The 22,521-nt window shown below is 32.7% G+C and overlaps 1 pseudogene; it reads left to right on the top strand.

The window, feature by feature from the left end:
• Window positions 1-3,752: 3,752 nt before the first annotated feature.
• On the top strand, window positions 3,753-22,207 carry LOC132950386 (zinc finger protein 271-like; annotated as a pseudogene).
• Window positions 22,208-22,521: the final 314 nt, after the last annotated feature.

Here is a 22,521-nt window from a genome sequence, read left to right as displayed (position 1 = left end):
ATAATAATAATTGTCGTTATACTGGAACGCGATTTCATTTTCATAGGGACGAAGAGAAATTTATAATGGCACATTATATATATGCATATAATATAATATATAAATACACATACGCTGCAGGTAACCTGTAAATCTTTTCCAATCAATTAAAACTTATGTCGGAATTTATAATTTGATTTTGAGAAATGTTTTTAATGAAATGCCACGAATATATTTTGATTTATATTTAAACTAAGTATACACTTTATTTTAGTTACTAATGAGTAACAATTCAGAGTAATTAACTGTTTTGGTTTGTATATTTTTTTTGGCAGGGTACTCCAATTTTGAAGAATATACGCAAGAGCTCGTTTTTCAACAATCCATTTGCCCTTTTAAACAATTACGTTAAAATGTCTACGTTAACATTATAGTTTTATTATCATTTTATAATTACTAAGTAATTATTAAAATAATATTTATAATTTATGAAAGGGGTAAAATATAAACAAAATAAAAGATAATTTTTGAATGTATACAGTAGGCACTTATTAGAGTTCTGAAATGTCAAGAAATTAATTTTTTTGAAATATTTCATGAAAGTATCATCAAATATTTAAATATCTCATATTATTGAAAGATAAAAAAAATCATAGTAAACACCTCTACTCAGTTAAGTGTTAAATGGAAAATATTAGGTATAGAAATATTTCTTACACAGAATATTATACAAATTACATAATATATCTTATATATATACCTATAATAACTTCTTTATATTATGATCAGGAATTAAATATTGATAATCACTAATCAGTATGACCACGCATCTATAGTGATGTGTTTATGAAACATACCAAAAAAACAGTTTAAAAAAAAAATTTTAAAAATATATTTTTCAATATTTCAAGAAGTGTGAAAGTTTCAAGTTTAATTTAAATAATAAAAATTCTTTGATCTTCATACTGTGTGTCATTTCTAGTAGCCAATTAAATTAAGGATATACTCTGGATAGCCAAAAGTAAAAAATTCATACTAAATTTCAAAACTAAAAAGAGGATCCGCTCTAAAAGGATAAGAAGTAGGTAACCGCTCTGATGTAAAGTACGAGTGGAGTATATGGTTTATCTCGTCATTGAGTAGGTCACTGTAATGGATGTGTTAAATTTAAATTCAATCATAAATCATAACATATTATACGAAAAACGATTCTGAGCGGAAACGTTCTGTCAGCCTTTCATCATAGAAATATATTGCTAATAATTATTATAGTTATTTTATTTTACTACCTATATTTATAGTACCTAATACGGTATAAACTATAAATAAGCATTACAATACAATCTAAACGTTTTGAGTTGTTTTTTTTCTTAATGTTTTGTTTTTCAATTGTTGTATGTATAAAAAATTATAGTAATATACGTTTAAGTTTCAAATTTTTACGAACAATATTTTTGAGTTATTACAAAACAACTTTTTGTTCATATACATTTTGTAAAAATTTGAATTTCAAATAAGTAACTATAAAAAAAATTGTGTTTGGATATATGTACAAAATGTTTTGGTTTCAGTACCACTAAAACTATTTATGAGAAATCATTTGTTATACTATCATGTTTTATAGCCATACAAATTTAACATCTTACACATTTTTAACTGGGTGCAAACTGCAAAGTAATTTACAAATGTTCATGTTTTTGACCAAAGTTGTCAAAAATTGAACATAAAATGTTTAAAAAAAATATGTCTATGTATCTTTAATATTTTTAAATAGCTTTAATAAAAAAACTTATGCAGAACCAAGTATTATATTTTCAAACTTATACACTATACAAACAAATTCCAAAATTTCGAATATCTATTAATTGCTCAAATTAAGACCAAATATATTGAAATGTATACTATGTATAGAAAATGCTAAAATAAACATCTAGTCAAATTTCAAGTATCCGTAAATATTCGTTTTTAAATTACAACAAAATAAGAAAAATTGTTCAATATCCAGTTTGTCCAAATTATAATTCAGGCTTTCATAAAAAAAATTTGTGTGATTACGCTCAACTTTTTTTTTAATTACAGTAATAACAACTTATAAGGAACCTTGTGTTGAATTTTAAAGCTTTTAGACGGAGTGAACGTTTTTTACTCATATTTATAGAAAAAATCTTTGAAGTGTCTATAAATAGGTAGCTCAAAAGATGTAACAGTACACACCGTCACATAAGGAAAACGGTCCTTTTCAGGACCACCTTTCCAGCGCAGAACACACAAACCACACCACAAGGAGGGCTCAGGGACTAGTTCTAAACCCCCTCTTGGGTTATATGAACCCCGCAAGTACGGTCATGTATAGAGGATAATGAAGAAAACAGTACCCTCCCCATGGCCGTGATTCAAAAACTGACCAAACGATGAGGAAAACCGTACCGACAAGAAACACGCAGCGGCTCACCCGTGGTTTACAAATCGGTACGGTCAATAGTATATAATATACTGGACGTTTTTACCAAACCATCATCAGTCCTCCTTCATTCTTCACCGTCCACACAACTACAACAGAGATTTGAAGATTTGTAGAACAGACAACTACCAAAGCAAATTTAAGGAGCTTAACCTACCAGAACCGATCATAGAAGAGATCGAACAGCATGGCGTAAATCACAGCCACACCAGTGCCGATACCGAAACCATCCAGCCAGCTGACGGATAACGACGCCTACGATTCCAGCCAACAATGGACGGAACTCCGGCCAAACAGTGAGAAGCATCGTAGTTGAGCCGCACGAGTATCGACGTAACCAGACGCCGGCACGCCGCATATCCACCTGTGCCGCTCTGATTGTCAACACATAGCACCCCGGACGGACGATCGCCACCCGCAACGCCTTAATCAGTGACGTGGAGTACTGGGTACTAGTCTAATAGCTTCGTTGACAGCATCACCACACTCTCCCCGGCCACTTCTGAAAGTATCACCGCTCCGAGTATAGTCCACCGGGCTGTAGTCGCTTATATAAGTTACGCGCTACCGGTGATTAACTCCATCCCATATCTCTGTATTTACCCGGAAAAATCAACACTCCCATATTGTAACTAGGACCGTTCCATTGGTCAGTCGTGCATAAGCCTCTCGTCTGCTTGGCTCGCTTTTTTAAGCCCGGTCAACGCACCCACGACACTTGCGGTCCCACTATTATGTAAATATATAATTATTAATATGCAATATATAACAGACGTGATACATGAGTTATTTATTCACGGAGTAGACAGTTAATTAAATACTGCACTGTTTCAAAGAGCTGAGATGTTTTGAAACTCATACTAACACACATCATTGTAAAAGATATTCATCTGTCCAACAGGAGAATTATTATAAAACCACGTGGAAATAATACATTTGTATTCATATTATCTAGATTCTAGATGACACCTAATGATTTTCAGCATCATACCCAAAAGCGACACGCAGTATTATTAAGTCTCAAAAGTTACATTAATCTTCTTAATTCTTTCGATTCCTAATTTTGTTTTTAATTAAGTAATATTTTAAAAGTGATTTTAACAAATACTGGCTTAATAATCAAACGTATTACCGAAACCATATAATATAATCTAGTTTACTAGTTGCTACGTCATTTTACAACAATTAACTACCAATTGTATATTATACATATTGAAAAAAAATCTGACAGTGTATTAGAATATTATATTATGAATATTCTTTGATAAAACTAATCTTTAGCATCGTAACCCGAAATAATAGGTGGGACAAAATGCATAGCTTTATGACCGTAAATAAAATGAGCACTCTCCTTGGTAGCTGGAGGACGCACACAGGAGAGAAACCGTATCCATGCGACGTGTGTGACAAGACATTCTCTCAAAGAAGTACTTTGGCATATCACCTTTGGACGCACACAGGAGAGAAACCGTATTCATGTGACGTGTGTGACAAGTCATTTGGGAGAAATGGCACTTTGACAACGCACAAACGGATACACACGGGAGAGAAACCGTATCCATGCGACGTATGTGACAAGACATTCTCTCAAAGAAGTACTTTGGCATATCACCTTCGGACGCACACAGGGGAGAAACCGTATTCATGTGACGTGTGTGACAAGTCATTTGGGAGTAATGACACTTTGACAAAGCACATACGGATTCACACAGGTGAGAAACCGTTTCCATGTGACGTGTGTGACAAATCGTTCAGTTATGGTAGCAACTTGATAGAACACAGACGTATGCACACAGGAGAGAAACCGTATCCATGCGACGTGTGTGACAAGACATTCTCTCAAAGAAGTACTATGAAATATCACATTCGAACGCACACAGGAGAGAAACCGTATTCATGCGACGTGTGTGAAAAGTCATTTGGGAGAAATAGCACTTTGACAACGCACAAACGGATACACACGGGAGAGAAACCGTATCCATGCGACGTGTGTGACAAGACATTCTCTCAAAGAAGTACTTTGGCATATCACCTTCGGACGCACACAGGAGAGAAACCGTATTCATGTGACGTGTGTGACAAGTCATTTGGGAGTAATGACACTTTGACAAAGCACATACGGATTCACACAGGTGAGAAACCGTTTCCATGTGACGTGTGTGACAAATCGTTCAGTTATGGTAGCAACTTGATAGAACACAGACGTATGCACACAGGAGAGAAACCGTATCCATGCGACGTGTGTGACAAGACATTCTCTCAAAGAAGTACTATGAAATATCACATTCGAACGCACACAGGAGAGAAACCGTATTCATGCGACGTGTGTGAAAAGTCATTTGGGAGAAATAGCACTTTGAAAACTCACTAACGGATACACACGGGAGAGAAACCCTATCCATGTGACGTGTGTGACAAGACATTCTCTCAAAGAAGTACTTTGGAATATCACCTTCGGACGCACACAGTAGAGAAACCGTATTCATGCGACGTGTGTGACAAGTCATTTGGGAGTAATGACACTTTTATAAAGCACAGACGGATGCACACAAGAGAGAAACCGTATCCATGCGACGTATGTGACAAGACATTCTCTCAAAGAAGTAGTCTGAAATATCACATTCGGACGCACACAGGAGAGAAACCGTATTCATGCAACGTGTGTGAAAAGTCATTTGGGAGAAATGATACTTTGACAACGCACAAACGGATACACACGGGAGAGAAACCGTATCCATGCGACGTGTGTGACAAGACATTCTCTCGAAGAAGTACTCTGGAATATCACCTTCGGACGCACACAGGAGAGAAACCGTATCCATGCGACGTGTGTGATAAGACATTCTCTCAAAAAAGTAGTCTGAAATATCACATTCGGACGCACGCAGGGGAGACATCATACTCATGCGACGTGTGTGACAAGTCATTCGGGAATAATGACACTTTGACAAAGCACAGACGGATGCACACAGGAGAGAAACCGTATCCATGCAGTGTGTGTGATAAGTCGTTCACTCGAAGTTACACTCTGGCGATTCACTTACGGATGCACACAAGTGAGAAACGAAAGAAGCAAGGACACAAAGCAAAAACCAAGTGTGATAATCAATTCACTTACAGTGGGGATTAGACGACTGAACGTGGGCGCACGCTTACTGTTTTTCGCATACATGCCAAAAAAGGTCAAAACTCTATTCAGTATGTGATTGCGACCAAACTGATAGATACTATTGTTATTTATAATATATTATTCGTTCAATAATCGGCGTCACGCCAGATTAAAAATATAAGTAAGTTTAGCATGATGTATGAATGTAACAGCAAATCACGATACTTAAATATATTCTATCAGTTTGAAGTAATGACTAAAATTCATGAAAATAAACGAATCATTTTCCGTTTTAATTTGTCGTTTTGTAGGGCTTTTATAATATTAAAGGCATTCAAACCGGCTAAGTTCCTTCTAAAATAGACCTATCTTTTTCTTACTGTACTTATTGGATACTTGAACGCAGTTTGAAAAGTCGTGTAACGGTACAAGGCACTACACCGTGCGGCTATGTACCCCGTTACAAGGCATCACAGCGCACCACACAAATATCCGACATAAACCATGCATAGATCTGCCCTCCACCCAACTTAATTCATGTTGTATTATGCATAATCATGCGTTCCAACAAATTAGGTTAAGATAACAAGTAGGTAATAAAATGACAAATAGTATAATTTTAAGCATAGTCAATAAGTGATAGGTGACGATACATTTATAATGTAGGCTAGTGAAGAAAATTTGCTGAGGCAACTAAAATGTAAGTTATATATATGGCGAAAGGAAGAGTAAGCCGGGGAGTCGTGGTACGTAAGTACTAGGGTATACGTGATATTGTTAATAAATTGTGTGTGTTTAATAATTGGAATACAGTACGTGTTTGACCGACCCAAGCACACGTGTGTTCCGTATTTCTTAGCTTCCGATAGCAGTACCTGCATATACACGCACACAACCTTTAACAGCGAAAAAGGTATGTAATCTTATCTTACTCGTAATCGCTAGCCTAATTACATCGGTCGTTGGTACACTGCGACCAATTACATCAATACAAACTCCACGGATATTAATCCAACATGAATAATCAAGAATTATTACAACTCACACCACTACCAAAAACAAACAACTCAAAAACCTTTTTTGAAACAACAGCCAACACAATGTTTCCCAAAAAAAGAACAAGCCATTGTACTTAACACTATAAACGAAATACAGCAAATAGACGTTAAAGCATTTGGCAAAAATACACCACCTAAAAATATCACAATATCAAACAACAGATTTCGTATATATTTAAGAGACAAAAATATTATTGATGAACTGATATAAAACCATTCGTTTATATCAGTAAACGAAAATCAAATTCCATTTCGACGCTTAGTAAACCCAGCTAAAAGATTTATAATATCAAATGCCCACACGATAGTAACACACGAAGTAATCGCTGAACACTTACTATTAAAGTATTAAGACACTAACTCCAATATCATTTTTAAATGCTGGATTCCAAGATGAGCTCCTCCACAACAGCAGCTTTAGAAGATAGGTATATATATATACACCCTGATGATGTAGCAAATGTACCTGGTTCGCTGATAATCAAATATGACAATACATACTTCAGAATATTCTTAACTGACGGTTCGTTCACGTGCTACACATGCAAACAAACTGGACACACTTATAATCACTGCAAAAAAGAACATATCTTGTTTATTAATATATATAATACACACAAACCAACAATAGAAGAAAAAACAGAGAAAATTCCAACCTATGAGAAAGTAAACGACACCCAGGATAACAGTACCAACCTCAACAACACCCAAAAGATAATTCCAACCTAAGAAAAAACAAATATCATCCAGGACAGTAACAACCTAATAATACCACTCGAGCCTAATGACGTAACATGTACCCCAAATGAACCAACCAAAAGATCTCCACTTTCACCAAGAACGCTTAATCTTCATCAGTCACGCCCCACCATATCGAACAACAGATTAATGAGAATCCATAACAGCCCAAAACCATAAAAGAAAATCTATTAGATTTAAACAAAACAAAAGATAAACCATTTGACTCATCCAAAAAACTTAAAAAAAAAGCAGCTCACTCAAAAATATTCACACAAAACTTAATGAAGGACTGAAACCCGCTGAAAGTTTTTTTCAAATAATACAGAAATCCCTATATCTTATTCTCAATATATATATATATTATAATGGAGAACTTCACTAATAAATCCATCAATATCCATTCTCTGTGCGAGGAAGTCAGTGTTGACATCCTCACACTTCAAAAAATTACTGGACAAGTCAAACCATTGATAAACGATCAATATATAAAATCCAAGCTTACCAAACTATTAAACTGTTGCTGATAAATTAGCCAGGTATTTTTGAGACAATAGCAGTGACCAAATATATATTGATATGATAATGAATTTCTCAGTAAAGGAAAAACAAGGACATCTATGGCATTTCGACACTCCTCACCAATATCAAAACCTCAACAGTTATCAAATTATCATTACCTCGGAAAGCTCTATCTCAAAATTTGAAATTGCATTATCCAAGTGTAACAGAAAAAGTCCAGGACCGGATGGTATACCTTTCTCCTTTTTACATAACTTACCCAAGATCGGAAAAACATATCAATACAAATTTTCAATTTAATATGGAACTCCGGAATCATACCCCCTAGCTGGAAGCACAGTTGTATCATTCCCATTCCCGAAGAAGAAAAGACAGGTTTAACACATCAGGATACCGACCTTCTCCCTACTTAACACAATGTTTAAACTCATGGAAAAAGTAATCAACCTAAGGCTTATGTGGTTCATCGAACGGTTTATCTAAGCCCAGACCAAAATGGGTTCAGATACCACCGCGGAACTAACTATTAATTAATAAAAATTCAATCAGAGATTGAAAATGCAATAAAAAATAAACAAACCCTCGAAATAGTGTGTTTTGACATAGCTAAGGCCTACGATACACTCGTATTTATCACAAAGAGAAAACATTAAACGACGTGTCTTCTTCAAGATTACCTAAATGACATGGCCAAGTGGTGCTTCCATTCAGGTTTTATTTTCTCACCTGAAAAAACCTAATGTATCATGCTTACAGAAAAGAAGCAAAAATTCAAAACCAAAGTTATTTTTGGGAAACACATCTTTTCCCATTGTGGAAAATTCTAGGGTTGATTTTTGACAGCAAACTTACTTGGAAACCTCATATAATTAAGACCAAAACAAGCGTAACTAAAAGTAAGTTAAAAACTTTGAGCCTCATTGAATGGAGCGCAGAATCAGAAAGTCTTAATCAATTTATATATATATATATATATATATTTCGTTAGATCTAAATTAAATTATGAATCAATCTGTTATACCAACTCCAACCCTAATATTCTAAAAAACTTTTGATATAATTCATAACAGTGGTTTAAGAGTTACAACCGGAGCATTTCGATGCATTCCAATCATTTTATCCATTTCTGGAGAACCTCCTATTCACATTCGTAGAATCAAATTATCTCTAAATAATATTTCTTGCATCGCATTCTCCCCAGAAAACTCAACATTACCATTTTTAATTGAAAATCGTTTAGCAAATATATTTTGTACTAATTCCAATCTCAATAATTTAAAATTTATGAAACACAAGTTATAGCTATGCCTAGTCGTTAAAGCAAGTAAAATATTAGTACATTTTCAATTTTTGAACAATAAAACAAACGTTTATAATTACAGATCTATCAAGAAAACGTGGAAAATTCAATGTAAGAACAGTTGGAAAATAGGTAACCCATTTCTTTAAAGTAGGTGTCGAATGTTTTCCGTAATTGAGTATTAAGGAAGCTGTGCAATGTATGTGTTAAATTTGAATTCAATATTAAATCAATTTATCATTGCATACGAAAAACGATCAACCTATATATTATTATGTATATTTTATATTACTATTAAAGTATGTAATTTATTTTACTATTAGTAATACGGTAGGTTGTATTAATATTTGCCAAAAGCATTGCATTTAAAAATGTCATTTTGTGTAAAAAATATACCTTTAAGTTTCAAGTATCCACGAATCAAATTTTTAACTACAACAATATAACTAAAATCCTTTTATTATTTATCATTTATTAGATTGTTTGGTGTCTGTATGTAACCAGGACAACTTATGAGGAATCATATATTAAATCGTCAGGCCTTAACAATGTAACTTTGTATATATTTTTTATCGAATACATTTTAACCAAGTACAAAATAATTTGCTGACTTTCGTGATTTTGATTTAGATTGTCAACATTTGAACAATAAATAATCATAAAAAATCGTGTTTAAATATCTTTTATATTTTAAAATAGCTATAATAATAACTTATGCTGAATGTTGTATTACATTTCAAGATTTTTGTTCAAGTGAATATTTTTTTTGTCAAAACGTGAAGGAATAAAATTTCAAGTTTCAAGTTATTCGTTTTTGAATTATAAAATAAGAAAATCGTTATTTTACGCGCGAATATCCAATTTTGTCAAAATTTAAACTTAAGACGCTCATTAAAAAAACTTATATGCTACGTTCGAGGAACCTTTTATTCAATTTTAAAATCTTAGGAATGAATTTTTAACTACAAATTTCTGCAATTTTGATGAATTTTATCGACATTTTAACTTACAAACGTATTCTAAAAGTATTTTATATATATTTTTAAATTGGTGTATGAATAATTTTTTAAGAACCTTGAATTCAATTTTCAAACTTTTTGATCGAGCGAAACATTTTTATCAACATTTTATAGTAATAACTAATAAGACTAAAAAAAATTCAAAATTTCATACGTCTATAAAGGTACTTATAGTACTTACCCACCTAATTCAAAAAGAGTCATAGTTATTTGTCACCAACTAGATATAATTTTTTACCAGAAACCACCCACAATGTTGAAAGTAGAATAATTTTTACTGCTCCAATATATGTGATGACATCCAGAAAAAAAAACGCACATCATTGTAAGATCAATACTTTCATCGCTCTACTCAGAATATCAAATATATTAATGAAAATAGGAATATTTATTCAACTCCAATTTTTGACAAAATCGATTTTGTTTTTTTGTTGTATTTGAATAGCCATGATAGGTATAAGTATACTTGGAATGTTCACTAAATATTTACAATTGTATTTTCTTGAGTAATATTCATAGACTTTTTGAGCTGAGATATTTAGGCACTACACTCAGGACTTTTATTGACACACATTTTTTTTCGATTTCTGATAACATTTTGATTTTTGGTTAAAAAGCTTGAAAATGTAATAAGTACAAGGTTCCTCAGAAGTTATTATTAAAACAATTAAAAATATCGAGAATACGTACCTTGGTAATTTGCACAATTTTTTTCTTGATATTTGACGTTAAAATTTTGACAAAGTTAGATAGGCACTCACAAATATATTATACTTGGATCTTCTTTCGCTGATTGAAAAATGTTTTATTATCCTACGCACGCCTTGTGTCTTGTGAGTTGTGATAATGTCATATCGTCGATCAGTCAGTTTTAATTATTTATCAATTGTCTGGTCTTATCATAATATTGTTATAATACCCGCACTGTAATATATTGGAGATTTGTCATTTGGTTTACTACACTTTATAGACTTGACATAATATAGAAAATATGACATGTGAGATACTGAACGCAGTTGCCGATCGTATAATACTGGTGATCTAACGGTCATCTCCGACTTAATAATGATTTTTAAAGAATTGAAAATTCGAGTATTTCAATTTAGTGGTATCTCACAGGTATTATGATTTATAGTTATATGGCGCTACCGTCACGTCCACTAGTCATGAAGATGGGTTATAACTTCGTCACAGTTTTATCATAATGTTAATCAAAATACACGTTACAATTACTTTGAATATTTGTGAGTGGGGGGGGGGGGGGGGGGTGGGTATCCTCCCCAATAGTAACATCACAGCCTAGGCGTTGTAGTCAGACCCCTCCTAATTGCCTTCACTGCAAACTCCTCGATATTGGTACCTACACATAATATTACTCATTAGAGTTGAAAAAACGAGTGGATACAAACACGAATACCGCATAAACTAGCATTATTATACTTATTACAAAAAGCTGATTAGTTTCTTGGACATTTGTACGTCTGCAAACGAACCTATAGGTACCTACGTTTAATTCACGTCTACGCCACTGAATTATACATGCACGGCGGTGTACCTATATTATATTATAATACGACGACGCGGATTTCGTTTACCAGTTAAAAATCGATTTTAATTACCGATGCAGCGGCGAGTTATTATCGCGGACACGACCCGCTGCATACATAAATTATTATTATTATTATTATTATAATATGGCTTCTGTGCGACGCGCGCGATCGGTATTTGTTGCTCATAATAATAATAATAATAATAATAATAATTATTATTATTACTATTATCCGTTAATAGTTGCATCATTAAACAGAATACAGCGTTTGCCCCCGCCGTGGTGGTATCTCGGTGCCCATCGTCTGTTCGCGCGTACACACGGACGACTGCAACAGCATGTATTTCATTCGAGGTACAATAATATTATACCTGTACCACGGGTCGCGCACAACAATAATAATAATAATAACTAATAAGATGTATGCGACTGATTAGAGAAAAGGCAAAACATTCCCGAAGAATTTATAATTACCACACACGAAACAAAGACGACAGAAACAAAAAAAAAAATAATAAACCTTGGTTATGATATATGTTATAACGGCGAGAGAGCGACCGAGCGCGGTTCTCGGTATCAAAACTATAATATTTTATTTTTCTGTCGTCATACCTATACCTGCCTGCCTACGACTCAGACGACGAGATGATGATGATGATGGACGAAAAACTAAATTAAAAAAAAAAAAAAAAAAAAAACGCCAGCGCAACAATGTCACAGACCGAACATATTTCGATATGACGGATTTTTTTTTTCTTGCGCGCGCTCGGAGCAGTCGATGAGACGGAATCGCGGAAGACATCGGAGCTGGGTAAAATAAAATAAAAAAAACCCCCAAATGCAAACCCGTTCGCGAACTATTTGTCTCTGACATAATTGAGACTATTAATCAAAAGTCCAGTTTTGATATGAGCTGATGACGATGATCGGCGGCGGCGGCGGATTCGGCACACACGCGCACACGATATACATAATATTATTGTGTGCACAACACACACACGCGCAAGTGCGCCTACACACGAGCAGACCACACACAACACACACGAACGGCGTAGGGCGCCAATGTTCATTAATATTCCGCCGTGTGTGTGTGTACGTTTTTAAATGCAAAAACTAGCTATTTCTTTTTTTTTTTTTACAATCCATAAGTATAAGTCTTTTTATTATTATTATTTTTTTTATTTTAGCATTGCAAAACGGCAGTTCATCATTGCCGCCGCCGCGTACCTGCGGATAATAATACATCTGACGGAGTTTTTTGTCGGTTTTTTCGGTGCCCACCAATCGCCGCCGCCGCGCCGTTATTGTTATTACTATCGTTTTCATCATATTATTATTATCATACGCGGTCTGTCACAGATTAGAGGTACCTACCAGTTACCACAGCTACGTCACCGGCAAAGTCAACGTCTGCACTACGCGTAGTCGTAAATCGCGAGCAAAGGCGTAGAAACTATTTTGCTCTTGGTTTCCGGATGTTGGGGGGTGGAGGGATTAACAAATATAAAGGTTATGACGATTTACCTAAGTCGAAAATGGAAAATAATTTAGTAATACTTGATAGTATAAGAGGACTCTGAGCAATACTCGAGTACAAAATAAATAGGTATTATTATTTTCATTGAAACGATGACATACTTACCTTGTATTAATAATATTATAGACAAAAACAAACTCATTAAATAACAAAATAACTTAGGAACTATTGTGCATTTTTTTTTTTTTAATTTTAACTTATTGTTATAACTAAACAAAATATATTACAGTAGGAATGCAATTAATCAACAAACTAATCGACTAAACTAATTAATTGGTATTAAAGTACCATTAAGTTGTATTTCTTTACTTGGAACTATGTTAAAAATAATTTTTGACAATGACGATATATAGATAATATTATATTATATACATACGATTATATCAGTACTGCAATGATAAATTACTACCGAGTGCCAATATAGTATAAACAATGTACTAAAAAAATCAGTAATCTGGACTTCTGAATGGTGAAATTTCTCAATGATTTAAAAATACTAAATAATAGGTACCTATAACAGTAATAACTAAACAATAAACCAATATAAGTTAAGTCTCGAGAGTAATAAAAGCTAAAATAGACAAAATGTGCACAAAAAAATCTAAAAAAAAGCAGACAAAAATGTTAAATATTGTGCAAAAAATAAAAATTCAGTTGATAATGTTTAAGGAAGTAGGTAAATTATTATTTGTTAACATTTTTATATTGTTATTTGTTAATAAGTATATATTTCTATATATTTTAAAATTGATTTATTAAATAAATTAAAAACGAAGATGAAAGATATAGTGTGTAAGGAACTGGTTGGCGTTGTTAATTATTAAGCTGAAAAAATATTATTGGCAACTCAATAAAGTAGGTATAAATAAAAATATATTTTCAATATTATATAATTATGAAGTTCTGTACTAAAATAATATGTAGGTCGTAAAATAAAAAAGCATACGTTTTTCGTAGTTATGAACTTAATTTGTAGATTTGACATATAGGTAATATGTACTTTAAATTTTCGATTTTTAAGTGCGTTATATAATATAGAATAGCTTCTTCTGCGCAAATCGAGAGCATGTAGAAAAATATGCAACTCCTACAACTTTCGAGTTCTAGATATAATGATAATAATGTGCGTGTCAAATGTGTCCAAGAACCAACCGATTTAAAAGTGAAGGTTTTAATTTTAGATGGGGGAGGGGACAATATTGTACTTTCGCACCACCAGTGATAATATCTGGTGGTGGTAGTTTCAATTTTTTTGTCACGCGAGTATTATATTATTATACATGCCTTAGATACCGTTTCAAAGATTATTTATCGTTTAAATAAATTAATTCACTAAAGAGTAAAAGGTGTAATACTTTGAGATCTCTAACCAATAACACCTTATATGCGTTTATGGCTCATCACTTTTTAAAACTGCTGTCAAATGATATAATTTTTGTATTCGTGAGTTTCAGGCATATGAAATTTGTGTAACCTCCATGTATGTTACCTTCTAAAGGAACAGTTTTTTTTGGCAACAGCGTCAAAAGCATAGGTGGTTCTTCGAAAATCCCTTGACAATTTTTTCAGTTTTATTGGATACGGTTTTACTGTGTGACAAATAACAATAAATTAACGATTAATAATTTTCATTTAAAATGCTAGTGTATTATATACGGATCATAATGAACAGTGGTATTCATTATCATTCATCCAGATATATGTATTATGTAATTAATTCGGCACATTTAATCATGACTAGATGAGATTTTGTGATTTAAGAATGTTAATCTGTTATTATTATACTAAACTGGCAATTATAACTTCAAAATGTATATATTTATGAAGGAATTTATTAAGCTTAGTTTTACAACTGCCTGTTTAATGAACAAGCAGTAACAATTTAAAAAAAATCAGATTTTGAAAAAAAACGAGTTAGTAAAAATGTTACCAATGCGGTAAATATGCGAGGAACATTAAAAAAAAATATATTTAGGTATTTTATTGATTATGCTGTAAAAACCAAAAAGTGAAATAAATAAAAATTATTATTTTACCAAATGGTTATATTTTTTTCAATTTTTAAGAAAGATAGTAAATGATCAAGGTTTTTTCAGAGCAATCTATATTATCTAATCTAAGCGATTACTGTATTACTATATGCATAATGAGGAGAAACCGGTTATTTTCATTTAAATTATATAAACGGACCATAAATCCTCAAAAAATGTGTACCAATATATAATATAGTATCTGATGAGCAGTATAATATATCGATGGAATATTTCTAAATTTCTAATTTTGTTCAATAATATAGCCAACGTCAAATATTAAAATTCGGAAAAGCTATTTAATAATATTAACTTATTACGTATTAATTATTATGACCGTACTTGTTTTTGTTTTTTGTTTTTTCATTTGACATTTGTACATAGGCAAAATAGTTTCTTAAAAAAAAAAAATGTCCTTGTTTAAAGTAGGCAGCGTGACCAGTACTATTCGGTAGTAGTGTTCACTGTACAACTATTATTTATGGTAATTTATTAAAATAGTATTTTATGTACGTATAAATATTATATATAATCCAACCCACATACGCAGCATAATTGGATTAATTTGGGGATAAATTTTCCCTAAAAATGATTGTAGATTCTTAACGTCAACTGCGACCAAACAGTCTTTTTTTACAAATTGTGCCTGGATTATTGTCTGGGTAACAAAATTGTAGTGTAAACTGCACCCAGTTTGTAATCAGTTAATCACCATATTTTTTTATATATTTTGAATTATAAAACTTTAATTTTATAAATGAGAACATGAGTTAATTTTCTGTTCAAACTCATTCAAAACTCACTTTACTTTATAAGTTTATAATTTGAATTTGAATAACATTAAAATATGCAACTAAAATTATCAAAATATCTCTAAAATATGCTGCCATTTTATTGATATTTATTTAATAATAATTATACAAACAAATATTGGTGATCAAAAACAATTAAAATATTTATTATTATTAAAAATTTATTTGATATCTATATTTAGTTGAAAATTTAGGACTTACATCGCTAAAAAATTATTGGAATATGATGAATTAAATAATGATAAAAGTTACAAAAAAATAATTGGCTGAAGCAGTATTTAATATTTATAAGATAAAAATGCTTAACTGTGTATAATATACATTTTTTTGTAGTAAAATATGTAACGAAATATGCTATGTTAAACTTTGTATTTAATTTAACCATTTCACAAAATTACTATCTTATACCTAATATTCTGCCATCATCGCAGAAAAATATGCAAATGCAAAAAGTCCCGAATTCTAGATTAATAATTATTGTTAAAAACTGGATTTCTTTTCAAAACGACACCCAACGATTGATGTATCTTATTGATAACTTCAAAGCCTTAGCTGTGGTGCCAATTGTTTGTTTAATTTTGGTTTTCGTTAACTCTTCGACGCATAACACGCGTAACGATGACTTTAATCATAACATTTCTGTGAAGTTTGACCTTACTTTGGCCAATCTGTTTGAAAAATATAGCAATATTTAGCAAATCAATAATTATTGTAAATTATTGGTTTCTAACATTTTCAAATCAATTTTTTTTCGGCAGTGGAGTCTTAAATTAATTAATTAAATAGATTTTAATGAGTTAATTAATTTATTGATTGAAGAAAGTTGTGGGAGGGGAAGTGTAGGACAATGTGTTAAAATTTTAAAAACTGATTTTTAGAAGTGGCAATTTAATAATTTTTTTGTGAGAAATCTTACAAGTATTTTTGTACAAGTAAAATTGTTTAGCTTATAATATTTTGATGACTTAACATTGTGTTTTATGACCTATATATAATAGGTATTTGTTGTCAACATTATAGGCGGTTATGTGTACTGTGAATTGAAATAACCAATAATAGTAGTATACCACGAGTGGTATACATATTGTGATTAGTGGTATACGACCGAATCGATTGACCCCGTCATATTTTATTGTCGTTCGCATAATAATATTATTAATTTATTATTATCATCACGGCCAAGCACGCGGTACCCACTGTGATACAGTATATAATATTTATTATACGAACGGCGTTCTTCGAAGCCAATACAATAATATTATACGATTTATACTGCAAGCACGCGGAGATCTATGCTGCGGCATACAGTTGGTAGGTACCTATATGTACCACATAGGTATACATTATATTACCTATATATAGGTACGATGATGGTCGTCATCATTATACGGCTGCAGTTGTTGATACAATATTAATAATATAATATATTACGTCAGTACCGTGCGACCGTACAGGCGTATTATGTGCGTCTCGGATGTTTATCGATCGGACGTATCGATCGATCCTCGGACATGATATTATTATAAAATCCTAGTCCGGCGGCGACGGCCCGCACGTCGTCGTACACAATGATAATAATATTATATATTATTATATTTATACAGCCATTATACTGATCGTCTGTAAAAAACATAACATCCACCACATACGCGTATCATGATATATTATAATATTATGTATTAATATTTAGGAAACTCATTTTTGAACACGCGTATTACGCACGACGGTCGTTGTTATTCGCACAGGTGTGGGCCAAGAGACCGCGGCCACAACTCAAATTGTCGCGTTTATACCGTTTAAAACGAGAACACAACAATAAGAGAATTGAAATTAAAAATTTAACAAGGCATGCTTCCCAACGTGACGTTTTCAAGTACTATGAAAAACCTATTCTCCAAAACCCAACAATGTCATGTATCTATAGTGATGTTTTACTATTTTTTAAGTTTAACTTTAAGATGCCACCTACACGTCATGTTATTATCTTTAGAATGCCAAATTGTGCTGAAATATGGCGGTATTGATTTCAATACTATACCATTATTATTAAATGCAATACTTCCATCATTATCTAAATGTTTTGCATTTAACACATATTATAAAAAAATTAGTTTTAATTCGACGTGAGTATGCAAAAGTCGAAAAACGGCGATCCTGTATTTTGACTTCTATGATAAAATACATGTACCTAATATTACGATAAAGTAAATATGACTGTTTCACATTGAAAATTGGTTAACAATTGAAAATCCAATACTGACACATATTTTTGGTGACCAAATCAATATAAAGATCGTTTACCAACCGAATTCCGTAATATCACAAAATGTATAAATATTATGAGCTGTGTCCATCTATTGGTCTAAGTGTGTGAATTATTTGGGAAATAATCTAACCGACTCGTTTTCTAGTCCTACACGCAGGTCTCACATACAACCTGCACATCTATTTTTATACGTACCGGACGATTATAGTGTGTGATCATTTTTCTAAACCCTTATGACATATCTAATTTCTTTTGAGGAAGAAAATTACCCATGAAAATGAATTTTGTATCTAATAAGCTAAAATGCATATCGTTAGGTATATAGTAGAAGGAAATTAATAATAAATAAAATTGGTCTGGTGTTAATGATTTGTTGTTAACGATAATTTATAAATCGTTGTCAATTTATTGTAAGTTTCAATTGTTATAGAAATTGTCACTGAGAGTCGTGGAAAAAACAGAATATGTCCTGCAGCATCTGTGGATCACGTGATAATGAGTAGCTATTATTTAAATAGCAAGTGCATATGAGATATTTACGTATGCCGCGTCATTGATTTTTCACGGAAAATACGATTTAATTATAAATAATATGCAATTCCCAAGACGGTATTGTCTCCAACAAAATTGCTACGAAATTTTCTAGAAATATTACATATTAATGAAAGATAAAAAGAAAATTTTAATTTAAAACTATAGTAGAAATTAGAAAGTTCAAAGTAAACACTTAGTTAAGTGCTAAAAAAAAATACTATAGAAAAATGTCTTACATAAAAAATTTAAAATTTACACAATAATTATCTTTCTTATATAAATGTATATAATATCTTCTTTACATCACGATCCGGAATTAAATATTAATAATCACTAATCAGGTATGAAATCAGTATGACCATCTATTGATGATTTTATAAAACATACTAAAAAACATGGTTTAAAAAAAAATTTTATATTTCAAGAAGGGTGAAAGTTTCAAGTTTGAAATATTTCACCTTCGCATAACCATAATAATAACAAACAAAAAATAAAATAAATTAAAACTAACTCGTAAGGATATAATATACAATATACGTCATGCATTACCGTTATTTATTGCATAAGCCACTCTCTATTTTGATGGTTGAAGTACTTTTTCTGATTGTAATAATATTGTCAATCTTGTAAAACCAAAAATTCATCGCTCTTATCAGAATTTAAAAATATAATACCTACTTTTAATTTAAAAACCTCCAGAAAATGCAGGTCATATAAATCAAACTAAATATATACATGTTATATTATATTATAATATAGAACGTAACAATTTAAGAAAATATTCGTGGTGAAAACCAGTGAACGACTGGTAGTCGTGAAAATCTGGAAGTATCGAAGTGTCTTAATATATTCTTTATGTGCAAACATCAAACTATGAAAATGTCATTTAATTTTGTGAGATTTCGTATGACTTTAGATAATATCTAAATTTTGAATATATACATATTTTAATCGTTACTACGTACAATTAATATACCTACTGGCTTTATACAAAAAAAAAAATAAATAAAAATATTGGTAACAATCGTTGTTATAATATATACTATTCTGTAAAAAAAAGTGTAATAAATTTAGACAATGTCATACTTTGACTAGTGACATTATTTATGGAAGTTTAACAAAGCTAATAATAACAATTAATATCAATCTAAGAAGCTCAAAACTCAGTAGCTAGAAAAAGGACACGTGAAGCCAAGAAAACTTACCTGGGTGAAGTGTGTGATCAATCGTTAACTAGCCTTAGGCATCTGAGGGCACACTACATGGTAAATACTGCAGACAAATCGTAACCGTGTGACGATATGCCCTTCAATCAAAATACCAATTTATCGAATCACAATAGGACACACACTGGAGAAAAACCGTACCAGTGTGACGTATGTGATAAGTCATTTTCAGCTAACAGCAGTCTAACAAAGCACCGGAGGACACATACAGGAGAAAAACCGTACCAATGTGATGTGTGTGATAAGGCATTTTTAGTTAGTAGCAATTTAACAATGCACCGGAGGATACATACTGGAGAAAAACCGTACATGTGTGACGTATGTGATAAATCATTTTCAGCTAACAGCAGTCTAACAAAGCACCGGAGGACACATACAGGAGAAAAACCGTACCAATGTGATGTGTGTGATAAGGCATTTTTAGTTAGTAGCAATTTAACAATGCACCGGAGGATACATACTGGAGAAAAACCGTATATGTGTGACGTATGTGATAAATCATTTTCAGCTAACAGCAGTCTAACAAAGCACCGGAGGATACATACTGGAGAAAAACCGTACCAGTGTGATGTGTGTGATAAGGCATTTTTAGTTAGCAGCAATTTAACAATGCACCGGAGGATACACACTGGAGAAAAACCGTATCCGTGTGACGTGTGCAATATGTCATTCAATCAAAATACTAGTCTAACGAAGCACAAGAGGACACATACTGGAGAAAAACCGTACCAGTGTGATGTGTGCGATAAGGCATTTTCAGTTAGCAGCAGTCTAACCATGCACCGGAGGACACATACTGGAGAAAAACCGTACCAGTGTGACGTATGTGATAAGTCATTTTCAGCGAACAGCAATCTATCAGAGCACCGGAGGACACATACCGGAGAGAAACCTTACATGTGTGACGTATGCGATAAATCATTTTCAAATAACAGCATTTTAACGGAGCACCGGAGGACACATACTGGAGAAAAACCGTACCAGTGTGACGTGTGCGATAAGGCATTTTCAGTTAGCAGTAGTCTAACCATACACCGGAGGACACATACTGGAGAAAAACCGTACCAGTGTGACATTTGCGATACATCATTCACTCAAAATAACCACCTAACGAAGCACCAGAGGACACATACTGGAGAAAAACCGTACCATTGTGATGTGTGTGATAAGTCATTTTCAGTTAACAGCAATCTAACCATACACCGGAGGACACATACTGGAGAAAAACCATACCAATGTGACGTATGTGATAAGTCATTTTCAGTTAACAGAAATCTAACAGTGCACCGGAGGACACATACTGGTGAAAAACCGTACCATTGTGACGTGTGCGATAAGGCATTTTCAGTTAGCAACAGTCTAACCATACACCGGAGGACACATACAGGAGAAAAACCGTACCAGTGTTACGTTTGCGATATATCATTCACTCAAAATAACCACCTAAAAGAGCACCGGAGGACACATACTGGAGAAAAACCTTACCATTGTGGCGTTTGCGATGTGTCATTTTCAGTTAGCAGTCATCTAACAATGCACCGGAGGACACATACTGGAGAGAAACCGTATATGTGTGACGTGTGTGATAAGTCATTTTCAGCTAACAGCAATCTAAAAGAGCACCGGAGGACACATACTGGAGAGAAACCGTACATGTGTGACGTATGCGATAAGTCATTTTCAAATAACAGCATTTTAACGAAGCACCGGAGGACACATACTGGAGAAAAACCGTACCATTGTGACGTTTGCGACATGTCATTTTCAATTAGCAGTAGTCTACTAATGCACCGGAGGACACATACTGGAGAAAAACCGTACCATTGTGACGTGTGTGATATGTCATTTTCAGTTAACAGCAGTCTGACGAAGCACCGGAGGACACATACTGGAGAAAAGCCGTACCAGTGTGACGTGTGTGATAAGTCATTCACTCAAAATAACCACCTAAAGAAGCACCAGACGATTCATACTGGAGAAAAACCTTACCTATGTGACGTGTGCGATAAGTCATTTTCAAATAATAGCAATTTAACGAATCACTGTAGGACACACACTGGAGAATAACCGTGCATGCTTCAACATACAAAAAAAGTATTTGATTAGTCATAACATCCGACGAAAGAGCATAACACCAGGAGCTACTGTTTTCCACAGTTATTTATAATAAAAGTTGGTTAGGAATGATATTTTGTGAGTACGACAACGTATTCCGATGATTTAATAATATATGCTAATCCGGAAAAATGAATATATTAAATAGTTTATTGTGTTATAATATTATAGTTTCTGAGCGGATTGATGAATGTTTTGTTTTTTCAATAATATATGTGTTTTGAATTCAATAATTTTCTTGTATTTGTGAAACCATTTTGGATCAG

This window comes from Metopolophium dirhodum, chromosome 1, assembly GCF_019925205.1.
Source record: "Metopolophium dirhodum isolate CAU chromosome 1, ASM1992520v1, whole genome shotgun sequence".
In the NCBI taxonomy this organism is placed as follows: domain Eukaryota; kingdom Metazoa; phylum Arthropoda; class Insecta; order Hemiptera; family Aphididae; genus Metopolophium; species Metopolophium dirhodum.
This window is presented reverse-complemented; position numbering and strand designations above follow the sequence as displayed.